At 39.2% G+C, this 24685-nt stretch overlaps 1 protein-coding gene across 6 annotated transcripts in view; it reads left to right on the top strand.

Annotated features, from left to right (window-relative positions):
• The window catches only part of LOC124953120 (discoidin domain-containing receptor 2-like), an 84774-nt gene that overhangs the window by 33853 nt on the left and 26236 nt on the right, over nucleotides 1–24685 (top strand). For 3 of the 6 annotated variants that reach the window (XR_007102124.1, XR_007102123.1, XM_047504052.1), the window contains exon 3: nucleotides 19069–19166. The exons of 2 other annotated variants lie outside the window; for them this stretch is intronic. The gene's annotated coding sequence lies outside the window, so the exon portion shown is untranslated. Of the gene's footprint in view, nucleotides 1–19068; nucleotides 19167–22076; nucleotides 22234–24685 lie in introns of those variants that run through there. One more of the 6 variants, XM_047504054.1, reaches the window with a different exon arrangement.

The following is a 24685-nucleotide window of genomic DNA, read 5'->3' as shown; positions in this document are numbered from 1 at the left end:
AATTCGATAATATCGAGTGAATCTTTTTATGGATTTTATGGTATGTATCGCCACATTAAATTATGGTAGACTTAATGATAATTATAAAGTGCAGTTATAATCAAGAGATTTACATTCCGATAATCAGTTTGCGATAATAGTCATTAAGACTAATAAACGTTCTTTATTTTTTGACATTCGGAAGTACTGGAATTGAGATTTCTTCTTTTTCTTCTTTTTCTTCTTCTTCTTCTTTCTTCATTTTATTCCCCCCTTTTCGTTTTTCGTTTTTTTTTGTTTTTGTTTTTTAAGCAAATCGTAAAATAGCGTTCCTCATAAAATACTTTTTCATAAATCAAAAAAGGAAGGAGTCTTTTAAGGTCCTAATTTTAGATAACCAAGGCAATATGCGGGAGGTTTCGGAATTGTATGCGCGCTACAGGATGCACATTTATATGAACTCTTTTATTTGCTTTGACGTTCGCGAGTTACACCCGAAGAAAAGAATGCAATACATAGTTGGGCTCATATATAGGTATGCGCGTGATGCTTTTTGGGGTAATAAATAACCAGCTTTCAGAACGAAAGGAACGCAAAGGGTCGATCTGTGAGAGCTCGGTGACGAATGAACGACGCGACGTGCATAGACAACGGCGATACGAATCGTGGGATCATTAATCTTTTTTACATGGTACACGTGAATTTAATGTAATCTCGTTTTCCCTCTCGTGAAACGCGCTTCTCTTTCCCTTTTCTCTATCCTTCGACGAAATGAAAAAGACATCTTTGTTCTTCGCTTGACATCCTAAATTATGTTTCTCCCTTTTTTTTTTTTTTCTATAGCATTGTAATTTATTTCAGCATGGTATATAGAATCATATTTTATACAGAACAATATAATAATACAATACCATTGTAATGATTTTCCATTGAATAATATCTCTGATAATAGCTTCGATATCGATGGTAAGAATTACTTTTAAATTAAAAACGATGAAAGTGATTTTAATTATTTTATTCGACCATTTACTTTTAAGAGTTCGATAGAAAAAAAAAAAAAAAAAAAAACAAGAAGAAAAAAGAAAAAACAAAGGAAAAAAAAGAAAGAAAGAAGAGAAAGAAAAAAAAGAAATAACCGAACCGTAGATAGTGCAATATAAAGCTCTAGATTGGCTTAACGAGTCTTCCAATAATTCGTGAGGAGCATAAAAGTGCGGTATCAATTCTCTCACGAATGGGAATTCGTAAAGAGTATTACTTGGGCCATCATTACGATCGGGAAAGTAGGCTCAGTGGCCGTAATTTTGTTTAATTCCGGTAAAGTGCATTCGGAAAGAGTAAATTAACGAGGTAACACGAGTAAAGTAGTGCGTTCCTTCGGTGTGCCAGGAGAAAAACGAGCTGGCGGGGGGTGGGGATAGGCGAGGAAAGGAGTGAGGGAAATGGGAAGATTGCGACTGACGGAAAACCCGATTCTCTCTCGAAGCAGACGTTTCCTTTAGCCCTCGTAACGCTTTCTTTTTTATTATCTGCGGGAGAAAATTGAGTTTTGTTTCCTGTCCTCGTGTACTCGAGCCCGGCTATGTATGAGCGGACTTTGTCTCCTTTCTTTTTCTCTTCTCCTTTCTTTAGCGCGAACCTTTAACACCTTACTACTTTTCCTTCGAACTTTTCGTCAACGCAATTCTACACCCTTAACCTCCCCCTTTCCAAACCCACCCGACAGAGGTAATGAGATTTCTTTGATTCTTCGTTCCTTTCTCTCACTCTCTCTCTCTCTCTTTTTCTCTTTTCTCTCTCTCTTTCTCTCTCTCTCTCTCTCTTTCTCTCTCTCTCTCTCTCTCTCTCTCTCTCTCTTTTCACGTAATAAGAATTCTTCGTAGGAGTTCCGAGTAAGAGCGCGATAAAAGATCTGTCCTATCTTTTTTCTTTGGAAGAGTTCCTTTGGCTTCTGCGGATCATAGCGAGTAACTAGAAGAGAGAAATAAGAGAATGCAGTTTATTATAGTCCGAGTGAGAGGACTTTTCGAAGAACAAGTAGTGCATCGAAAATTGGAAAAGTAAGAAAAACGCAATCAAAATGCGTGGATGTGCTTGTTGAACTAATTCGTTTAAAAGAAATTCTTGATGTTAGTCCAGACGATGTTCGATCCGAGCCAGGACTGCCATTTTCGATGGACGGAGCAAGATAATAATTATGCAAATAGCTATGTCCTACACTAATACAAGCAATATACAAGATGAAAGAGAGAGAGAGAGAGAGAGAGAGAGAGAGAGAGAGAGAGAGAGAAACAGAGAGATAAAATCAAGCAACAGATGTTTGGAACTGTTTTCCTTCGTTCGCGAAGCTATCCGTGCTTCTTGTGGAATCACCGATAGAATACAAGGTGGGACACACGGAGGACGAAGCATCAACCAAGAAAGGAAGACTATTTTCTATCTCAAGATAACGTGAAGGAGTCCAAAACTTCCATTTTGAATTCTTCCATATTCCTCGACGTCGACAGGTGGCACCTATTGCAACGGCACGTCGCCTCTTTTCTCCTCTTCTTAAGAAAATTCCAAAGAAAATTTGACGTGATAAAAAAAAAAAAATTCACGACGTGTTCGTTTTTCACCGATACGAGATTCAAGAATTATAACCGAAGTCTTAGGCGATTCTAATCTTTCCATTTAGGGTGAAAGTCGAGGGATACGTGTTGAAACTCAGACTCCTAATTGGAAGTTACGAGTATCAGTTATGAGAACATTGGAAGGTATTCGCGATGATTCTAGCACGTTTATAAATCATTTTACCCTTCTACATGGATCCCACGTATAATATCTCGAACGTATCTGCCTTTATATCTTTGAACTATCTCTATCTATCTTCTCTCTCTCTCTCTCTCTCTCTCTCTCTCTCTCTGTCTGTCTCTATCTCTGTCTCTCTCTCATTCATTCTTCATCTTCATATTTTTATTATATCTTCATATCAAGGACATGACAAATTGATTCTCAAGCGATCACTCGTAAAGAAAAGAATAAAAATAAAAATAATATCATTAAATTCTTGTGAGATCAGACCTGAGAAAAAGATAAGAATTTAAAGAGAAATGCATATGACAATTGATTGAGGGATGATTGTTTCTTTAACACTACCTTCAATGCTATTGAAAGTCTTCTATAGAATTTTGTGATTCCATGCTTGCAAGCATTCGTTTTCAGACCAGAATAAAAATAAAAAATAAGGGAAAAGAAAAAAGAAAAAAGAACTGAGATAAATACCGGCGAAGATATTTTTGCGAGGATTTGGTAGAACGTCGAAACGCATCAAGCCGTCCGTTATATCGAGAAGCAGACGAAGGGAAAAGAAGGGAAGTTTGACCCTTCCTTGGTATGAAAAGACGAATAGGAAGAAGCTTTGGACGGTTTTCTCATGGCTTTCGAGGATTTCGATCACCTAGAAGAATTTTTCTTCTTTTCCTAGCAGAGTGCCTCAGAGCCCTCTCATTTTCCGTCGCTTCGTACAACCGTGGACTCGACAATGCCAGTGATTTCTATCCATTCAATTCGTCCTGCTCTCTTTTCTCTGCCGACTCTTCTCGCGTTTATCGGGTGTCAAAAGATGCGCGTGGAATGGACCAAAGAGGATCCATTATCGATCTGTGGCTATCGATACTACTTCGAAAGAAGTTCGAGGTAAACGTGTGGGTTGCAGCGAGGAAAGGAAAGCCTAACCTCCTATGAGCACCCTTCGTAGACGTCGTGCCTTGGATTTCGTGCCACTCGGTGATAAGCCGCTCCAACCAACGATCCAGCCCTTAAACATCGCCCTGAGTTTCTTTCGACTAGAATGAAATCGCTTCGGGGTTTCGTTCCGCGAATAGCTTCGATCGACGAAGACCCTTTTGGCTTGTTCCTCCTGTATCAGGAATATAATTGGTCCTTCCATGAAAGCTTCGGTAGAACTGTAGTTTCTTAATGGGATCACGTAAGGTAACATTTAATGGATGATGGCGAGTCGGTGACATATAAAGAAAATAATTTTGTTAATTATTGGGTTCAGAATATAAAGAATTATATTTATTACAAGGAATAAAAGAAATTTCATTTTTATAATAACATCGGTATACAACTATTTATGAATTTTCAAATTTTCATGAATATCACCAATATCATTAATACAATTTCAAATATGTCTCGACCTCACTCAGATTTCATTTCAAATTATTAAAACTTTCATGCATATCTTATAAGCTGAATAAATTATGTTCTTTAACATGCATTAGATTTTATTCTAAGCAACGATCATGAAGGTTTATTGTAATCATACACGAGCTAAAATATTCTCGTGTACGTGTATACATATCCCAATGTTTTCCAACATCAACATAGCCCCTTATATTTCTGCGGCAATCCGCAATGACCGACCGTGATTTCCATTCGACGTTGTTGCGTGCTCCCCGTCGGTTTACTCTGAGAAAACATGCGAGCACCGCGACGAGACCGAGGCATTTACATTCAAATTTCTTTCCCTAGACTGAGTCTCGCGATGCATGTGACGTGGAACCAACGACGATTCCTTTTATCGATCGATCCACCAACCTCCTCTAAAGAAAGATTCTTCCGGAAGGATGCGAAAAAGTTGCCGTACCTATCAAAAACAAGTCGTTCCATGAGCTCTAATGTTTTCGCTTTTGCTGAATTCTTTTCTAGGAAAATAACTTCAGTCTATCTTTTTACGAATACCAAAAAAAAAAAAACAAAAAAAAAGAAAAGAAAAACGTAACAAAAAAGTTTTGCTGTATTAGCTTTCCTTAAAATGTAAATGCATAGATTTGTAACTCTGATTCATACATTCGAAGTTCATCGTTCAATGAAACTTTATACCTGAATTGTCTAAATTAAACGTTTCTACTGTCTAAATTATAACAATTGCTCATTCTTCGATCAAAGAAAGACTCTATTGAAGGAAATAGGAAGTGCAATTTTATTCGTAAAACATACTTCGAATTCTTATGGTTCGACGAATTAATAGAAAGAAATACGAGTCCATGCTGCAGGAAGAAGTGAAGCGAACACGCAATATCGATAGAAGAATCCCTCGTGAGTTTTAATCGAGATGGGTAAGAGAATAGAAGCGGTATCAAGGGAGAAGGTGATTACTGGGGTGGGTTGTGGGGTGAAAGTGTTCGAAGGAGCGGAAGGAGAACGCAAAGTAAACGAGCGCTAATTGGAGCTGGAACGGTTTTGTTTACTATGACTACTACTGTAACTACAATCAACTACTACTACTCCTTGGTAGTAGGTGGTATAGCGTTTACCAGATGTCTTCTCGTTGCTTTCTTCGCGGACCAAATTGTGAGGGAAGATTTCCCCGTAGACGCAATAAAAAAAAGTGGTTCGGGATGAAGTTAGGCGATGTTCGGGATTAACAAACGATTGGTATTCGTACGAATTCACTAACTGTACTCCGCCACAGGGTATTGGGTATATATATTGGATTATGTAGATATCCAGTCAGTTTCCTAAGGGTATTCTTACAGTCGAGTGAGTTTCATGTGGGGTGAACGGTTTCTTGCTGGACCCAACGTAGTATTTGCTTGCCGTGGTTAAGGTTATTCACCACCTTCCGTTCGGATCTTGTTTAGAACTTCAGCAATGGATGCGGAAAAAAATAAGAACTAGAAGCACGATAGGGGAATACTCTTTCTTTAAATTTTATTATCTCGGATCATCGTGGTATCGTAAAAAAAAAAGAAAAAAAAAGAAGAAAGAAAGAAAGAAAGAAAGAAAGAAAATCAATTATGTATATATATATACATAGATATTATAAACGTGTATACTTAGATTCAAGTATCTACTATGAATGTGGTAATGCAAGGTTCTAGAGCGTTTTTATAAAACGATTTCAAACTTCTTTACGTTCACTTTGTATTTTTCTTACGAAGAGAACGATAGATAGCATTCTTACTTGTGTTCCAGCACGTATTTTCTGAACGAGGCTATCTCAAAACCAACCGCATCACGTTTTTCGATTTAAAGCCCCAAAGGCCAAGAACTACCGACCAACGAATACATTTCCACTAGTTTGGTAAAACATTGGTATCGCATGGCAAACTCCTGTACCGAACGAAACCCTACTTTTGCCGCTTGTTTTTCCCTTCAGTATATACGTGTGCTTGCTTTACCTTTGCTATTTGCATAGATCTTCGTAGGAGGTGTACGACGACACATCCTGCTCTGCCAAATTGAATTTCTGATGGTGTTACCCGAACGACCTTTATACTTCTACTCCCTTTGGACCACTCTCCGGGATACTTACATTCGCCTATATTTTATTTATCATTTCGCGATGTGCTCTCTCTCTCTCTCTCTCTCTCTCTCTCTCTCTCTCTCTCTCTCTCTCTTTGCTCGATAGAGAAAAACATTATTGAAGAATATGACGGTCTCGGTCTAAACGGAATAGATACTTTCGTACGGTGGTATCGATGAAGCTTTTTTTCTAACTGAGATATATATATATATATATATATATATATATATATACACAGGATGACCAGCGTTCATGCCGGAAATAAAAGTGGCAAAAAGCTGGAATAGGGATTACACAGCATCCTCTTCGGACGAGTTTATTCCTACGAATCATTTTAGTTCTTTTAACTTTTGCAGCGAGAGCGGAAATCGTAACTCCACTCTAGTCTTCTTACTCGCTCTTATCGCGATCGGAGAATTATCTTTCCGATTATATCTTCACGCTATAATAATACGCGTCGAAGCGGATACGGAGACTGATGATCGTTAAAAGAAATTATTTCTTAACGGTGTGCAGCTAAAGGCATTCGAGAGCACTCGTACCAATATCCAGAAATATTTTTGACGTTTCATAAACTATCTCTTATATTTGAGTTCATATGATAGTAATCTTAAAAATGGTTATTGCCCATAAACGTAAAAAGGTCGTTTGAACGTTCTGGTTCAAGAGTTAACTTATTTCTTCAAGGAACGTACGGATTGTCAGGTGTGTCACCGATTATAGACACGAACGACTAAAGGTATAATTCAAGTCATCTTTATATCAAAAACGAATCGATCAGAAATCTTCTCGCTTTGAAATATTTTCTAGCAAAGAGAAAAATATAAGGAAGATTTCATCATGCAGAATGCGTAACGTGTACTTAGTGGGAATGTTCGGTGGCGCGAGAAAAAAAGAGGCAATACGTGGCTATAGTATTCGATCGGACGAGGTGCTTAAGTGTGAACGCAATTACCAGCGTAACCACCTACGGTGGTATCGAATAACACGTATTAAGTGAGGCCGAGGAAAAGGAGAGAGGAAAGTGTTCGCGAAGGAGAAAGAGAGAAAAGGAAGGTTAGGTGGAATACGTGGTAGTGGTGGTAAAGTCGAGAGGCTGGGACTAACGAGCAAGGCGTGATACTGGCTGGTGAAGGAACGGCTAGCCCCCACTGTAGTAACATTGGGCCCACCAGCGTCAGGCCCACGAGCGTAGCCTTCTTGTTCCCGCGTCCACGCGTTCGTCTTCGGTCATTGATCGCAATCTCTCGCTAACGAGCTTACCGCCGGGTGCGAAAATCTTACCCGGGGCATACTACAGCCCCGACCTGTGCCTTCTTCGGTTTCTCTCTCTCTCTCTCTCTCTCTCTCTCTCTCTCTCTCTCTGTCTCTCTCTTTATCTCTCTCTCTCTCTTTTTTTTTCTCTTTCTCTTCGCTTTCCTGTATTCTCTTTTTCTACATCTCCCTTCTCATCCTTTCCTTTTTTGCTTTCTTCTCTGTTTTTTCCATCTCGAAGATTCCTCGAGTGCCTACCTGCGTGCTCGATGATAATCGAGCAAGATCCACCACTGGGCTTCCTCACGAACCAGCCAGGATCTTTATTTACAAAATCGATCAGCCCGTTAAACGTGATCGTTATTTATGACTGTAGAGCATAGGGTCCGTCTCTACCTGCAGGTATCTCTCGTAATTCAAACAGCGTCCTGCTATGAGTACGAAAGAAAAATATCGTCATAAGCTGGGAACAAAGTTTAATGACCCTAAGGATCGATTCTAATCACGGAAATGTGAACGTCCGTTTGGAATGATTGAAAGCGTGAGGATGAGACAGGGGCCCCAATGGATCAGTTTCGGCACTGAATTACATTGGCCTCAAAATCTTAAGGGGGTTGGCTACGACATTGAATGTCGTGCACGCCTACGCAGATGGTGCGCCCGGGGTGTAGCAGTTAATTTCCTCCGTCCAAACAGCACTAATCCCGAGTGACATAAGCCAACTGACGGCTAGAGGAGAGACTATTATATCGTTCTAGGAGAGAGTCAAAGAGAAATATATATATATATATATATAGAGAGAGAGAGAGAGAGAGAGAGAGAGAGAGAGAAATGTTGGTGAAAGACTAGGGAGGAAACAGAGAAAGAGATAATAAAGTTCGGACGAACTCAACTACGTACTCAACTACGTACTCCGTTATGTTTCTTTGTCACTTTATCTTCTCTTTCTCTTCTATCTCTCTTTTCTCGTTCTTTCCGCGAGTAGGTACATGTAACCAGTGTGGTGCTTCGCGTCCGTGCAAGCCGAATGAAACACGTAGCCAATTAAAGCGAGTTGTATGTTCCGGTTTTGCTTGTGAATCAAGTTGTAAGATACATCGTTCTCCAAATCCTTTGTACACATATACCGGACGTGAATGTCTCGCCAACGGGAATTCCTATAATCTCCAACGTTGAACTTGTAACTTGAGATTGAACGAATAGAATTGTAGTGTACAAACTTGTTCGTCGATCTTAGGTGTTCTTTGCTCTCTGTATAATCGATCTGTTATTTTAACCTTTCGTGAAATACCATTCCGTCGCCTTAACCTGAAGGTGTAAATGTTCTAAGATCGGATATATATATATATATATGTGTGTGTATGTGTGTGTATTTTTTCTAGATTCATATTTTTTTTCATATCCATTAATCAATCCGAAGGTTAAAAAAAATATAAAAGTCAATGTTTCAAGGTAATAATTTTCTTCGATGGAAACAACAAGTAAGCCAAAAACATTAGACCTTCCTTCAACTTGGGATTTTTCGCGATGACACTGACGACTCTATCGGCTTCCTTCGGATTTATTTTCGATCTCGGTTCGTTACGCTCCAGTTTCCTCCTACCTGCTGCAGTCCCTTCTACGACAAGGAAACGTAACGTAAAAGGATTTATACGAGACACTATGTGACATGCCGTCATCCCATTACGGATCATCGTAAGCCTATTTGTTTAGGATAGGAACGGTCACGAGCTTAGATCGTCGTCTAATTGTCTGGAGTAACGTGTGTTTCAAAGTTGCACCAACCTGACGTCCCCATTGGCCAGGTTCACAAGCTTTCTTCCTTCGACTTGTTCAATGACGAACCACTTTTGTTAGCATCGTGAGAAGCAGATGCACTAATGCCAAACTATTCGATGCAATATTTACTTTACTAACAAGGCGAAAGTAGTCTTTCTAGGCAGTAGAATAGAGATAATACGAAAACTAGGGACGAATGGTGCCCAAAGGTAAAGAGAGAGAAAGAGAGAGAAAGAGAGAGAGAGATAGAAGAAGGTGAAGATAGGGAGAAGAAACGAGCTATGGCTCTGCTCTAAATATATATCTTTGAGCTTGTTGTATGGGAAGTGACGAGGGAGAGAAAATATCTCTCCCTCATTCCATAACGAGCGGGGAAAAACGATGCCACCTGCTCTTCTTGCCACGCGCATGAACTTTAATTAATAGGCTCGAAAAACGGCATTTAATAAAGTACATTATCTAAGCTGAAAGAACGTGGTCAGACATCTCTCTCTCTCTCTCTCTCTCTCTCTCTCTCTCTCTTTTTTCTCTCTATCTTTACTTATTCATACGTCAGAATTTAATCGTCAACTTTTAATTGGATAGCACGAAATGTCGTAATGATTATGATTGAAAATTAAATGAAAAATCAGAGACATGTTTGGTCAAATATTTTAATATCGATGTACGGATATGTTCAGGATTGGTTGCGAATTAAATCTTAAATAATAAAAATATAAAATTTAACTACATCAATTATATATCGAACAATATAGCTAATCATAAAAAGAAAATAAAAAATAAAAAATAAATTATGAAGATTGATTGGAATTGATTATTGCTTTTATAAATCGTTTTAGATGGCATTGACATAACATTTGATTTTATTTTTCTCGTGTCTTCTTGATGTTGATGTGAAGATAAAAAAAAAAAAAAAAACATGATCCTGACTTTTACTAGACGCGGTGGTATTCGAGCGAGATGTCGATGCTACTCTACGTCTTGGCAAGATGTGCGTTCGACGCGTCGTTTATGTTCCGATCACGAAGCATGCCGCGAAACTGACGTGTTCCTACGGCATCAGCCGGCTCTCGAGACTAATTGATCGTGTGTCTAGACGCGATCGTTTGTCCCTTAGTCTATCGATCTGTCGATCGAACTCAGGTGATCGTGATATACGCACTAACAGCTTCATACTAGATCCATCTTCTAGTTGTATCATACGTATAATCTAGTCATAGAGGATATCTATTGGTTATTTATAGGATATACAAATTTCATTCGAAATTGATCTATTGAATGATACATATATTAGTTACTGATTCGCATATTTCTATCCGATACTATATTAATTATTTTACATCAATTCAATATCTTTTTCCATTAATATCGTGCTCGTGTTTAATAATGAACATACGAATCATTCTGGATTTCGTTGACTTTGAAAAAAAGTCACCGCAGTTACTAAATCAGAATAATTCGTCGGCGCCACCGTTATACTATTTATTCAGACGGACAGATAGCTGGGACAGTTCATGGGTTTGAGCCAAGGTCATGTCGGAAAAGCCGGCATTAGCAAGTTGTTACTAAATTTAAGTATGCACCGTCACTCACCGTTCCTCAAGTTTACACGCTTGTCTTACGTGTATTCGTGAGTCTTGCTCTGACGGACCAGATAATTGTCCCCTGTCGGATTAGGGAATATCGTTTTCAAGCTTCTGCCGAGTCGGCTTGCCAATTATCTTACTCCTTCGTCGTGGTACAGTCGTCGTAGGCCCTGGTAGTTTCGACTACGAATTCGAAGAAAACATTTGCCTGAAACGATTAGCGAAAGTGTTGGAGGGAACAAACTCGAGATATTTATTACATCTAAAATTACTTTTGAAAAATTCGCCGAAACGGACGAATCTTTGTAGGAGGACGTAGAGCTTGCGACGAGTGTGCTGACTCTGATCTAAATTTACTGCTGTGTTTCATGTAAACGACAGAGAAAGCCCTCGACATAGCGTAACATTCACGGGCAGACGATTCGCACGAGTACCGACAACCGCGAACGCTTGCTCTCTCTCTCTCTGTCTCTCTCTTCTTCTCTTCTGCCTCTATCTCCGTTTCTCTCCCTCTCACTCCCCTGTGGTTGACGGCCGGCTTATCTATGCTCCAGTTTCCTCCCCGCGAGATATCTATTCGTCTCTCGAGTTCACGTCTCTGACGCGTTCAACGAGCCTTTGATCGAGTGCTTATCGCATTCCCAACCCTCTAGCTTCGACCCTTTGCTATTTAAAATCGCGTTTCTTTCAAGAACGGACTGTTACTGTTCAAGTGATATGAACTGATATTTAATGGAATTCTTTGTTTGATAAACTGATATTTAATATATAGAAAAATTATTAAATATGAAAGATTTTATTTTTGGATATTAATAAATAAAAGTTATTTATGCTAAAAATGATTATAAAATAATGGTGATTCAATGATGAAAGTAAAATCAATAAAGAAACAGGCAAGAATTGTCTGTCCTAAATCTCCCCTTTACCACCTTTATTCTTCTTTTCTCCCTCTCTATGTTCGTTCATGCGAGAGAACGCGAATGAGATTGCACCGTAGCTGGTACAGGAACACCGCCAATTGTTGCAACGTCGAGGAGCGTGGCCCACACCTTTTTACTCTCATCCCCCACGTCGCATAGCCACCATCCACTCGTGCCCATTGTGTTCCCATTGTATCCTCCCTTTTCTATTGCACGAGGCATTTTTATTGCAACCGCTCGTCGAGCTCTCCGTGGCTCGCAATATCCCTGCAAGGTGAGCCTCGCGTCAAACGAATCGCAAACGTTTGTTTCCGTCTATGCTGGACTCGTCATCCCTACCACCATTATTTTTCAAATCTTTTTAACAATGAATATGAAATAGTTGTTACGAGATAGTTATACGAGTTAAAATAGCATAATATAAATTTTATAATAATAGTATTAATTCATCGTATACATTTTTATAATTTAATATTTATAAATATATATAATCTATAATCATTTCGAATAATGAACAATATTATTTCAACGTGGATAATTCGAATGTTTTCTTTTCTTGAAGAATATAACTTTTCAATTTTCCTAGTCTTAAGGGAAATTGAAAAGTACGACGGAGAAAGTAATTTTCTACAAATTACGATTTTTCCTTTTATTTTATTTTGCGGCTGTCTTTTGTATGGAAAAGAATTTCACCGTCGTCGAGGATTTGCCTTATTTAACTAAGAACTGTTACTGCTCGATTCTAGCATTTTAATAGTCACCGAGTGTATCTTATTTGGACTGGAGAGAACCATTAACAAAGAAAAGAGAATCTCCCTGTCTCTCTACAGATTTACATTTTTTAATCGGGAAAGAAAATACATTGATAGAAAAGTTGTTAATGGGAAGTTTGTCGAGCCCTTCGTAACTTCGAGAAGACCTAGCCGTTCTCGTTTTTCTTTTAGACAATCGTCCGTATAATATTTCAGGAGATTGAACGGTATTGTCCATCGAAATCGCAGTAATACATCGACACCTCGAAGTTCGCCAGTCTGGCAAACTACTGCGCTTGTCTAGTAACTCGAAACTCGTCGCTTTATCCCTCGACAGAACCCCTAGACATTTCACGTTCAAAGTGTTTCTTTCCTTTATATAGAACAGTAACGTGAGATCGACAGGATTCGTCTTTCCAAAGGCGCGTCAGAAAGAAAATAAAGCGCGCAAGTTAAGGACAAGTAAATAAATTAATATATTTATAAATAATGCGTAATGTGACGTTAAAAAAAAAAAAAAAAAAAAAAAAAAAAGAAAAAAAAGAATTTAACAATTTTATAAATTCACAGGTATGAGTTTGATTTGATAATAAGCACCATCTCGTGAAAATTCTAAAGATTAAAAGTTATAAAACGTTGGTCATTCCAAGTCACACTTACTTTCTAATTCGACGTTTCCTTTAAACGCTGAACGTGAAGTTATAAATAACAAGAAACACTTTTAACAGTGCTCTTTCCACGAAGTATTCTCAGGAGTACATCAAAGTATCTTTAAGGTGCTTACGATTATAAATCGTTTAAATATACTTTAAGTACTAGAAAACTCGCAAGGTATTACTAAACAAACGGTTAGTTAGAACTAGAAACATTTTAGATCTTTATAGATTTTAGTAACTAGAATCTTCTTGATTCCTGTTACTTGAAACTTCATATCTTACAAGTAAAAATATTGTCATTATTTTTAATGTCTAACAATTATTTTGCTGACTTTAAGAAATATTATTTTTATTGAAAGATATTATCACATTTCACATTGTAACATTTAAACAGACATTTTGATCAAATATCAGATCTCAATAAAGTCCTATCGAAAAATAAATAGAGAAGTTAAAATGAAGAAAGAAAAAATGGATATCGAGAAAAGGTAAATGAGAAGAAGAATAGAAATACGATCTTTTTACCATTTATAGTGTGACGCGCTTACAGAAAATGCAATCGTTCTGGCGTGGCGCCACGCGATGCAATTACCGAGGGAATTCTAGGCACGCGGAGGGTTTGATACCGTGAGCACTAACCCATACACACTATAGTAGACACGTCGTGCCATTGCACGAAAACAACCCCTCTGTCTCTGCTAGCGCTAGCCCTTTCTCCTCTCTTCGTCCCTTTTACTTCTCTTTCTCCAACCGACGAAAGGACAGTAGGGGTTGGCAGAACTGAAATTCCAGTTGGATACAGCCTCCAAAAAGCGTCTGTCTCTCTCTCTCTCTCTCTCGCTCTCGCTCTCGCTCTCGCTCTCGCTCTCTCTCTCTCTCTTTATCTCTCTATGAGAGACTTCCCGTCACACAGATTATTATAACTCTCCCTTTACGATCGATACTATAAACGGATTATTAACGTGTACAAACTCGAATCATTGTGTTCGAAATCTGCAAAATCTTCTGGGCTCTCTCTATTTCTCTCACCATCGAATTGTAACTTGATTCCTCGATACGACGTTTCTCGTGCCAACGAACTTTTCTGGTATCTCTTCCGTTATCGGTTTTGTTTCAGAATTTTTTTTCAAGTTAGCATGAAAATTTAGACGGTTGATAAAGGAAGTATAGTGAAATACTATTAGTCGAGCATATCACAAGAAGAGGATTTTGCATTAATGAACATGATCTGTTATTCTAACGATGGTAGCACTTTTCTAAATCCTCTTATATATCGCGAAATGGAACGAGGAAGACAAGGGTAGACGGAAAATGAGGAAATAGAGGCAGAGTAGGGAAAACCGGAGTCCTCCTAATAAGAATGCTACTTGCAATAAAGTAGGATTTGCGCTTGATAAGAATCATGAAAAAAACGCCGCGTAAGATCATTTCGAATACATCAGTCCTCAGAATTCTTGATTTTCTCTTTTTATTTCAGAAGTTTTGAATTTCTTTGAAACATTTCTTTCAGTTGTTAAGTAAATTTCAAATAAAAAAAAAATATTGTATAGTACTTGATTAGCCAGATCAAATCTTTATACATACGTATATATATATATATATAAGTTTTTTTTTTTTTTAAATAATTATATTTAAATCAAGTCAAATAAAATGACAATCTCCTTTTTAATTTTATACAAAGGATTTATAATACCTGAAGTCAACTTAAAATATATTTTTATCAAAATCATTGATCGGATAAATGAAATTCGACGGAGGCACGAAACCGTATCAAGAATAAAAAAGCCGTGTGATCTCTTCTGACACGTAATAAACCGTCGGCTCTGAAGGTAAAAAGAATAGGAATAAGAAGAAAAAGAAGAAGAAGAAGAAGAAGAAGAAGAAAAGGTAAAGGAATTATTTCAACACAATGCCCTGGGCTTTGTGGTGAAGATATCACGGATGAACGTTAATCGTGACACAAAATTGGAACGCGAATACAATAGGTGTGACGTTCTTTTTTCTTTCTTTTCTTTTTTTTTTTTTTTGTTTTTTTTTGTTGAAAAGACGCTGATCCAAACGGACCAGTTTCGGCATCCTACTGAACTGAGATGGGTCGAGTATTCGTTGCTCTCCTATGTTCAGAGTCACGACCAATCCTTTTTTCTTTTTTTTTTTTTTTTTGTTTCAATAAAATCAAGGCAAATTTTTTGCTTTCCGCATGACTAATATATAGCATTAAACAAAGTGAAAGAAAAAAAAAAATACATCATATGTCAGGCAATTGAAAAATTAAATACAAAATTTGACTAAAAGCTAGTGAACCGGAAATGAAACATCATTGACTAAGGAAGATTCTTCCGTTTAACCACGACGAGATGTCAGTTATAGCAGACGTTTCGGTAGATGGACCGGTTACCCTCTAGACACTCCTTTTCGCTAATAGCATGCACGCGACCATCCGGACCACACGTGCGCAATAATAGGAACGACGTTTGAGTAGAGAACTGGTACACGTGCAAACAGACACACATATACGTGTACCTATGGTTGTACATCGGTCCACCGATCAAGCGTAGTGCGGAGCGTCTGTTGCTAGTCGACTTTCTACCGTTCCATCTGTTCCTTGTTACCCGGGGTTATTAATTAGCCGCTTTTTGGTACTCGGTAAACTTGGGGTTGTCGAACGCGACTCGAGTGACATCGACGAGAGCATTTGAAGCTATCCAGCATATGCGATAAAAATTAAAAACAAGAGAACGGATGTTAGGAAAAAAAAAAGGAAGAAAGAAAGAAAGAAAGAAAGAAAGAAAGAACTCTAAAACGAGGGCACCTTTTGTTGAGCGATATCCAGAAATGCATACGCATCAGTAATATTCGTCGAAGTGCTTTTCTGCATCTCATCTACTTCGAAGCTTTCATCGCTCTGGGATTTGTACAGTACCATGTACACCACGATACGTTATGTCTATGCTAGGTTTCAACATTCTCTCCGAATCTCCTGGTGGCAGCCTCAAGCGGCCCTCACCCGCAGAAATGTAAATACCGCTCGGCCAATCAGCCTGATTGGTCCCATTCGCTCGAATGCTCGTCATTCAGCAGCGTATATATCGTGCCTTACGGGCCGGCTCGGGCGGGCCTCCTGGATCCGCGCATTGTTCAGGGAATTGGTGTATAAGTGCGTGTCTACGAGCACGCACGCAAACCGCGATTCCACCCAGTCTCGATCCATCCAGGATTTCGTCCTGGTAAACGAGAACGTGCATTAGTCATCAAACGCATCCAATACTCTCGTTCCTCTGAGATCAAAATCTTTCAACGATGCTCAAGCTTGAAATTATGATAATTCGTGATCGGACTATCGATAGGTTTAGTGGGTTAAATGTTTTGCTGAAGATCGTAAGACCTATAATTTATCTTGGTTCTGAAATTGAGGTTTACGCTTGGGATGCTGTATTTATAAAGTTTTACTCGTTAGAATCATTCGAATTTAAATATTACGCTCCACTGGAACAGATTATTTCAAACGATACGTATTGAGACGTATGTAAGTCGATCGAGAGTACGATCTTTAAAAGAAAGTGAAGCAAGAGAGATAGAGAGAAGGCGAGAGAGAGAGAGAGAGAGAGAGAGAGAGAGAGAGAGAGAGAGAGAGAGAGAGAGAAGATATTCGAGATTTTTTCCTCGGGGGCACAATGAAAAGCAACGGTCCAAAAAAAGCCAGAAAAGAGAAAAGAGTGGAAAGGGTCGAGCAATCGGCGATGCGCACTTTGAGCAAAGAGGAATTAAGTGAACCCAAAGCCCAAGGTTGAACGAGCAAAAGCGGTCCGGGGAATAGAGAGTTCACTGTACGAAGGTAATATCCTTCATTCGTCGAGATAACGTGTTTGAGCGAAGGGATGTTTACAAGGGTGGACCGAAACGTAACGTGGAAGCGAAGGAAAAGAAAGTAACGACTCTACTTGAGAAGATGAACCTCCATAGGTTCCAAGTCCTCTTTCTCATCCTCGTTGTAACATCTTCTTCCTGCCTTTCCTGTGCAAGATAAAGAGGAGAAAGAAAGATATATATATATAGAGAGAGAGAGAGAGAGAAAGAGAAAGAAAAAGAGAAAGAGAAAGAAGCCGAAGACGAATGGAGTTCAGAGAAAACAGCACTTACGTCTCACGTTTCTAATCTGGTCCTATTCTTGTTTACTGGACTTTCGATAAAGGAGCAACGACGGGAAATCTGCACGTTGTTTTCCATCTCGGGAAATCTAACTCGTAATTTATTATACTGGTAAATATAGTATGAGATTTTGGACAAGAAAGAAAAAGGAAGAAAAAAGTAAAGAGAAAGAGAGAGATATAGCGCGTGGTTAGGATTAGTAAGTTCAAGCTCAGAGAAGTCGCATCTTTTCGCTTTCTCGAACAGCTGGCGCTTCTATGAGGACGAAGGACAAAGATGGCGGTCGGTATGGTGTCGCGAGATCCATTTTAACGAGACACCCACTCCTCGAGGGAGTTCATTGAGACGCCGGCTGCTTTGGCAACCGTCTTGCTTCTTCTTCTTCTTCTTCTTCTTCTTCTTCTTCTTCTTCTTCCTCCTTCTCCTCCTCCTCCTCCTCCTCCTTCTCCTCTTATTTTTCTTCTTTTTATTATTCTTCTCTCAGTTACTCTTTTGGCTTCTCCGAGTCTTCTTCTTTTTCTTTCTTTTTTCCCCTTCCACGAATTCTCGGCATTATTCAACGGGCGCGCGACTTTCATTGAGGATGCGCGCACGTATTGACTGATTCGGAGTCGTTCGAAATCAACGATAAAAACGTTGCTTCTTGGAAGACAGAGAGTACCTCCTGTAGTGCCACTAAAATTGTTCCTAAGGAGACTCCTTTTTATTGAATCCTTCATCCTTTTATATCGAAGATACGACCCGATGAATTCAAGGACACTATATCTTTCTTAAGATCCTTTTTTTCTTTTCAATTCTTTTTTTTTTATTTTTTTTTGTTTTTTCCTTTACAATTCACCATAAAAATTCGCTATTAAATTTTAGTTACGAATTTATGATATAATTTATTAATTTTAATTTCTCTACGGTGCGGTCAAATGGAAAATCGTGAAAGCTATTGCAATTAAAATCCAATAAGAGCAATCGATGAAAGCTATGTGAATACCCGTATCGGTCTAGTCGCTTGTGAATTTCATGAACGAAAGCGTGACCATTCGACGCTCAGTGAAACTAAATTTAGATTACGAGCGCGTTACTAATTGCACGCACGGCATTATAAAGCTTAATCGCTTTGATTACTTATTGCACGTAATTAAGCGTTTATTGCAGTTACTCTGGGATCGCTCTCGATGATTTACACCGGCGACGATGCTCTATATCAGCCTATCACTCTTTCTCTCTTTCTCTCTCTTCCTCTATTTCTCTTTCTGTCTCTCTTTCCCTCTTTCTATTCGATCTCTCGCTTTCCCCTTTTCTCTCGTGCGCAATCGAAAGCTTGAAACCGTGCAGCTGCGAATAGAAAATCGATTTGATCATAAACATCGAGCCAATTTTAAACTATTTGCTGGTTGTCTCGTCTCTATTTATATCCCATTCGATCGATCGGCATGATCGAAATTTCATTCGTCTCAACGTAAAAGATGATAGCATTGAATAGACCAGCAAGAAATTCAGGAAAAAAGGAAAAAAGAAAAAAAAAAAAAAGAAAAGGAAGATAGAAAAAACCAAAGAGAGAGAGAAAAAAAATTAAATTAAATAGATACTCTATAATACTCCCCTTTAAACTAACGTATCACGAAACAACTGTGGCGTGCACTGCAAATGCAAAAAAATATCTATCTACCCCAGTAACAAAAAACCGGAATTCGTTTGTTGCAGGTAAGCCAGTTTGGAGATCCCTTCCACGTTGAAAGATCAGTCGAGTGGAGGAACCCAAGGAACGATAAACACGAAGCGCTTTAGAAAAAATAAAAAAGGTAGGAACGTAGGCCGATCTACAAAAGCTTTATAGGGAGTCAGGAGATAGGATAATCTTTGAAGGAAGCACAACACCCCACGTGCGTCCCCCTTTTTTTACTTGTTCTCCTTTCTACCACCCTTTCTCCTCCACGCTCATCTACCATTTTCAAATATTTTTTACACGCAAAGGCGCACTGCCAACGGCATAGTCGCGCAGCACACATCGTGGCCATTTGACAATGACGAGGAAGGATTCGAGCTTTCGAAAAGTCGGACTCCCAAGCGTATACGTACTCAACGGTGAGAGGGAAGGATCCCTCTTTCCTACGAAATAAACTGTTTTCTTAGGCACTCCGGGGCTCTTGAAAAATTCCTAAATATTTACTCGAGTGGAGGACCCCCAGACGGACGACACTTAAACGGTATTCTCCGAGAATGGTACACGAAGACGGGCTTAAGCTTCCCTGAAGGACGGATTAGAGCCACTCGTGCGCATTTCCTTCTCTTCCTCTCTCTCTCTCTCTCTCTCTCTCTCTCTCTCTTTCTTTCTTTCTTTTCCTCTTTCTATTATTTTCCTTTTCTCTTTCTTCAATTTCCATACCTTCGAGAGTCTCGCACAGAGTATTTGCATACGGGGTAGATCGGTCGTTCCTTCCAATTCCATGAGCATTTTGATTCTGTACTCGTAAGGCCGATATAAGTCGAACTTTTTCAAAGATATGATACCTATGTCTTGTTGAAATCATTCTCCGTCCTTTTCTTTTCATATCATTTTTTACTCCTGACTCAATCGTAATTTATTCCACGTTTATTCAAAGTCGATGCCGAGGTTGATCGGAACACATCGTCGACACGATCTTTCAGGGAAGGCAAGAGTTTTCCCACCGGCTTAGTCAGCTCTACCATTCACGCTGCTAAAGAGGCCGTGAGACTTCGACCCAATTTATCCTGGTTAGCTTAACTCTTTCTGTATCTCTCTCTCTCTCTCTCTCTCTCTCTCTCTCTCTCTCTCTCTCTCTTTCTCTCTCTCTCTCTATCTATTTATCCCTGTATTTTTCTCTCGATACTTCTCTTTTTTATGTCTCACTAGGTACTTGATATTTTTCATCATCATAGAAGTATTCGAATTAGTTATAGATGCGTTTCTAAAGTATTCATTCTTTATTTCATTATAAAAGCGATACCGAACGTTCATTGATAATTCTTAAATTTCGAAATTTAATCAAGTAATGTATAATCCAATTGTATAGTAATTAAAAAGTCATTAATAGCAATTTAATCGCGTTACTTTTCAATAAAAGCTTGGGTTTGTGAAAAAGAATTACGTAAATATATAACTCTGGAACTCTTTCTCTTTCCTTATTTCTTTCTTTCTTTATTTATTTCTTTCTTTCCTCCTTCTTTTTTCGGATCTCTTTCGTTTCTTTCTTTCTTCCTCTCTTTTTTTTTTCTTCTTTTCTTCTTCTTCTTCTTCTTTTTTTTTTCTTTTTTCTTTTTTTTTTTTTTTCAACGACGTTGTAAGCGTCGCAATGCAAAAGCATTCCCTTGTACGAAGTTGCAGTGCTTTGCCCATCGGTTTTTCTCCGAAGGTAACGCCTTTCGTCTGAGAGCTTCGAAAAGTTTCGTCGAACTGTCGGGGCTCCGTTAAACACGAATAAACGATTTCTAAGGACAGAAGAAAGAGAGAGATTGTTGAAGAAAAAACGAAGAAGAAAGAGAAAAGATCTCGCTAAAGATATCGAGTTTCTCCGGTTCTCATTTTTTTTCTCCCTTCCTCTCTCTCTCTCTCTCTCTCTTTCTCTCTTTCTCCCTGTCTATCTTTTTCTTTCATTTCCTTTTTGAGATATCAACGCACCTTGCTCATTACTCGGCAATAATTAATCGGCCAGGAGCAAGAATCGAACGAGTTCTTCGAGTCTTCCTATCTCTGCTTTGTCATCGCACCGGATAATAATTCTTCGGCGATCGGTGTTGCGAACGAGCAACTCGTTCCATTGGGTTCGCTTCGATCGATTGGTTTCTCCTGGTGGAACACCGAATAACGGATTAATCCCTTAGGCCGTTTCGCTTCTCCGGATTGTTTGATTTTCGTCTACGGGGGATTCGTCGGGCCCATGCAGTTTACCTTCGACGTCGGTCTTACGACTTCAATTGGCATTCAACTATAAGGGTTGATCTTTGTTTTCCTGGAGAAAACATTTCAACCTTAATGTGTAGATATTTAGTAATGATACTCAAAGAGAAAGAGAGAGAAAGAGAGAGAGAGAGAGATTTTGTTCAATAAGACAGATGATGTACTTGAATGCTAATCATTTTCACTCTTTTTTTTCTTTTTTCTTTTTTCTTTTTTCTTTTTTTTTTTTTTTTTTTTTTTTTTTTTTTTTTTTTTTTTTTTTAAGACTTTTGTTCTATAAGACTTTTGTTCATAAAGATATAACTTCAGGAAGAAGAATGGTCGGAATAATCTATATTTTCTTCTCATCTCACGTTTTCCTCTTTGTATCTACGGAACACCTCTCGAGTATTCCAAGAAGAGTCTAAGATTCTCGCGTAGAGTCTAAAAAGCAGGAGAATGTACTTTCTAGGATGCAAACTTCAACCCTATCTCTTTTATTCTGCACAATAAAGCGTGGCGGGAAAAAAACAGACACAAAATACAGACGAGAATAAAGAAAGAAAAAGAGATAGATGGAGAGGAGAGAGAGGGAGAGAGAGAGAGAGAGAGAGAGAGAGAGAGAGAGAGAAGCAGACAGACCAATCCAAGAAAAGTGCAAAGCAAGGAGGTAAGGACGTCTATAGAGAAAGAAGGCAAGAAAGAGAAAAAGAGTACGTGAAGTTGCTATAAGTGTCTGCGGACGTGCATTTCAGCCCTATTCGAAACATAAACTGGGCCGGCAGACGTATCGGTATGAAAATTTCAATCGGCCGAGTCAAAGTGTCGGGTTGGAGAAGAAGTAAAAGGGGGAATGATGGGGTCGGACGTGGTCGAAAGCGTTGGAAGCTAGAGGCGCAGGTGGAGTTTGTCGGGTAAAAGAGCCGAAAGGTAGTAGGGAGAGTGGTAAGGGTAAAGTGGCTCTGGACCGAGTAAGTATAGCCTCCACTTTTCTATCTTTCTCTTTCTCTTTCTCTCTCTCTCTCTCTCTCTCTCTCTCTCTCTCTCTCTCTCTCTCTTTCCCTCTCCCTTTGTACCAACCTTTTGCTTTCTGTCCCTCTCTCTTCCTCTATCTCTTCTATCTCGTTCTCAACGTTTCTCTCTTTCTAACAACCCCTACCATCACAGCATGGCCTCATACCTGCCCCCACCCATCCCTCAGTCTATCCTCGTGCGAGGCCCTAGCCCGCGGCGAACTGCATAATTCATGGCCCTACTACACCGACCGCCTCCCCAGCCGACCCTCTTCCAGAGGGACACCAACACCCAACCCTCGTTACCTCTCCACCACTACCACCACCTTTCTTCTCTTCTTTCTCCTTCTCCAGGGTCAGCCTTGGAGTCGCGTGCATTGTACGTAGACGTTCTTATAACCCGCATCTGTAAGCTGGCATGTGTTGGTAAGAGAGGGGAAAAGGGAAGGACAGTATGCTAGAGAACACAGAGACTCTTATGTGATAAAGTTTGGCCCACAGACAAGCTCACATACACACTCATTGTAGCTAACCTTCTAAAAGCGACGGTGCAAAGGAATGTAGGCGAATATTTGGGTTGAATTATGGAATGGCTATGCTGCCGTTGAGCTAAAGAAAGAAAGAGAAAGATCGTATGAAAGAGTTTCTAACGATTTAGTCGAGAACGTCTGTTCGATAAATTACCTACAACTCGAAGTACCGACTTTTGTGAAAATTAATACGAAGGAGACTTTGATCTAATGCTCTGCGCCATACGGTGTATGTGAATCTAAAAAGAGGGATGGTAGAAAGGGAGTTACTATCCTCCGGCTGGATCATGGACTACTGCGTTTTCATTTTTTCGTCCTGACGGTGGACAAGCCGTACCGGTTTTGCGCGAGGAATAAATAGGAAAGACACGCTCTGCCATCTTGACCATCCCATCGCTCGTGCTTGAAGATAAACATCAGTGCCAGCAGCGGTACTACACCATAGTATCCGTACCTATGCCATACGGTAGTCAAAGGGACCACTCGTAATTAGACTTTGCGGTTTTATTCTATGTCTCTTTGAATTCTTGACAAATTACGAATACTAGTAAATTTTATTTTCGTTTATCAACATCGATATATTTCTTTTTTCTGTTTTCTCTTTCTTCTTGTTTCTTTTTTCCTTTTTTTCTTTTCCCTCACCCCCCTTTGAAAATCTCCAAGTAAGTTCACTTGAACATATATCCAAAGTCTTTTATGCGTTTTTACTATGTAAGTAAGAGCCTTTTGGTAAAAGGTTTTGTAATCTCCAATGTTGGTTGGTAGTTGCGATGGTGGTAAAACGGTAGAGCAAACGGTAAGACTTGCTCGAGCGGATGAAAGATGGAGGTATACGTTTCGTACGAAGCGTGCTACGAAGCTCGAACAAACGGGACTCTAAATCCACGTAATTTCTTCCTCACTCTTGAAGCATATCGCGTGAACGTTTTACGCTAGACGTAACGTCGCCGCCGTTTCAAGAGGTAGCATTAGGAAAAATTCTTTCTCTGTTCCGAGTACTCGATCTTGGATATTTCTGAAAGTGTCGTGTTTTCGTTGAAATGAATGGAACGCATAAGTAATGGCAATGTGACGTAGCAATTTCAACGATCGTAAAAATCTCATTTTAATGTTCACGATCGTGATAGTATTCGGTAAAATTTCATCAAAGCAAAATTGTCGACTGGTTTCTTCGATCTTGATAAAATGATAGAGAGAAGAGTCGTAATTCAGTCGTAGTATCGTTAAGTTAACAAGAACGATATTCGCAGAAGCAAAGGATCGATCGTCTACGAGCTGATTCAACCGGTTCCAAGTGGAACGCACGTCTCCAACAGAGGCGACTAGTCTACTCGAGTAGACCTCTAGGTTGGATGAACCCTAGGACCTTAATTACCGTGTCGGCTAATCGATCTCCTTCGCATTGTGATCGCGCCATCGTCGACACTGGTACCGACGCGAGTAACCACCACTGCGAAACGATATCTCAATCGACCGTCTCAGAATATCATAGAAAATTTTCTACAAATTCCAATAAAATCTATATCTAGAATCTTGAAAAAAAAAATCATGTCGCACATGTTAAAAAGTTCAAATTTACTATCGTCACTTAACGATATGTGATTTAACGATCGTGAAAGATTTTCTCTACTGACTATTAGTTCGTTTCTCGTAAATCTTTGCTTTCGACGAATTCGCGATCCAAAAAAAGAAAGATCACATCGTCTGGAACATGTTTTTCATGACACGTTAAGTAACAGAAACATATAGAGAGTGGTTTCCTAAACTTAATGGATAAGCATCGGAATGAACGTGGCCAACGAAACTGAAGTTAATTGGTCAAAAAGTGAGACCTCTTCCATTCCCCGTTGAAGGTACCTCCCTTGACTAACCCTACTACT

Source organism: Vespa velutina, chromosome 11, assembly GCF_912470025.1.
Source record: "Vespa velutina chromosome 11, iVesVel2.1, whole genome shotgun sequence".
NCBI lineage: Eukaryota > Metazoa > Arthropoda > Insecta > Hymenoptera > Vespidae > Vespa > Vespa velutina.
The sequence above is the reverse complement of the archived record's forward strand: the minus strand, read 5'-3'. Positions and strand labels throughout refer to the sequence as shown.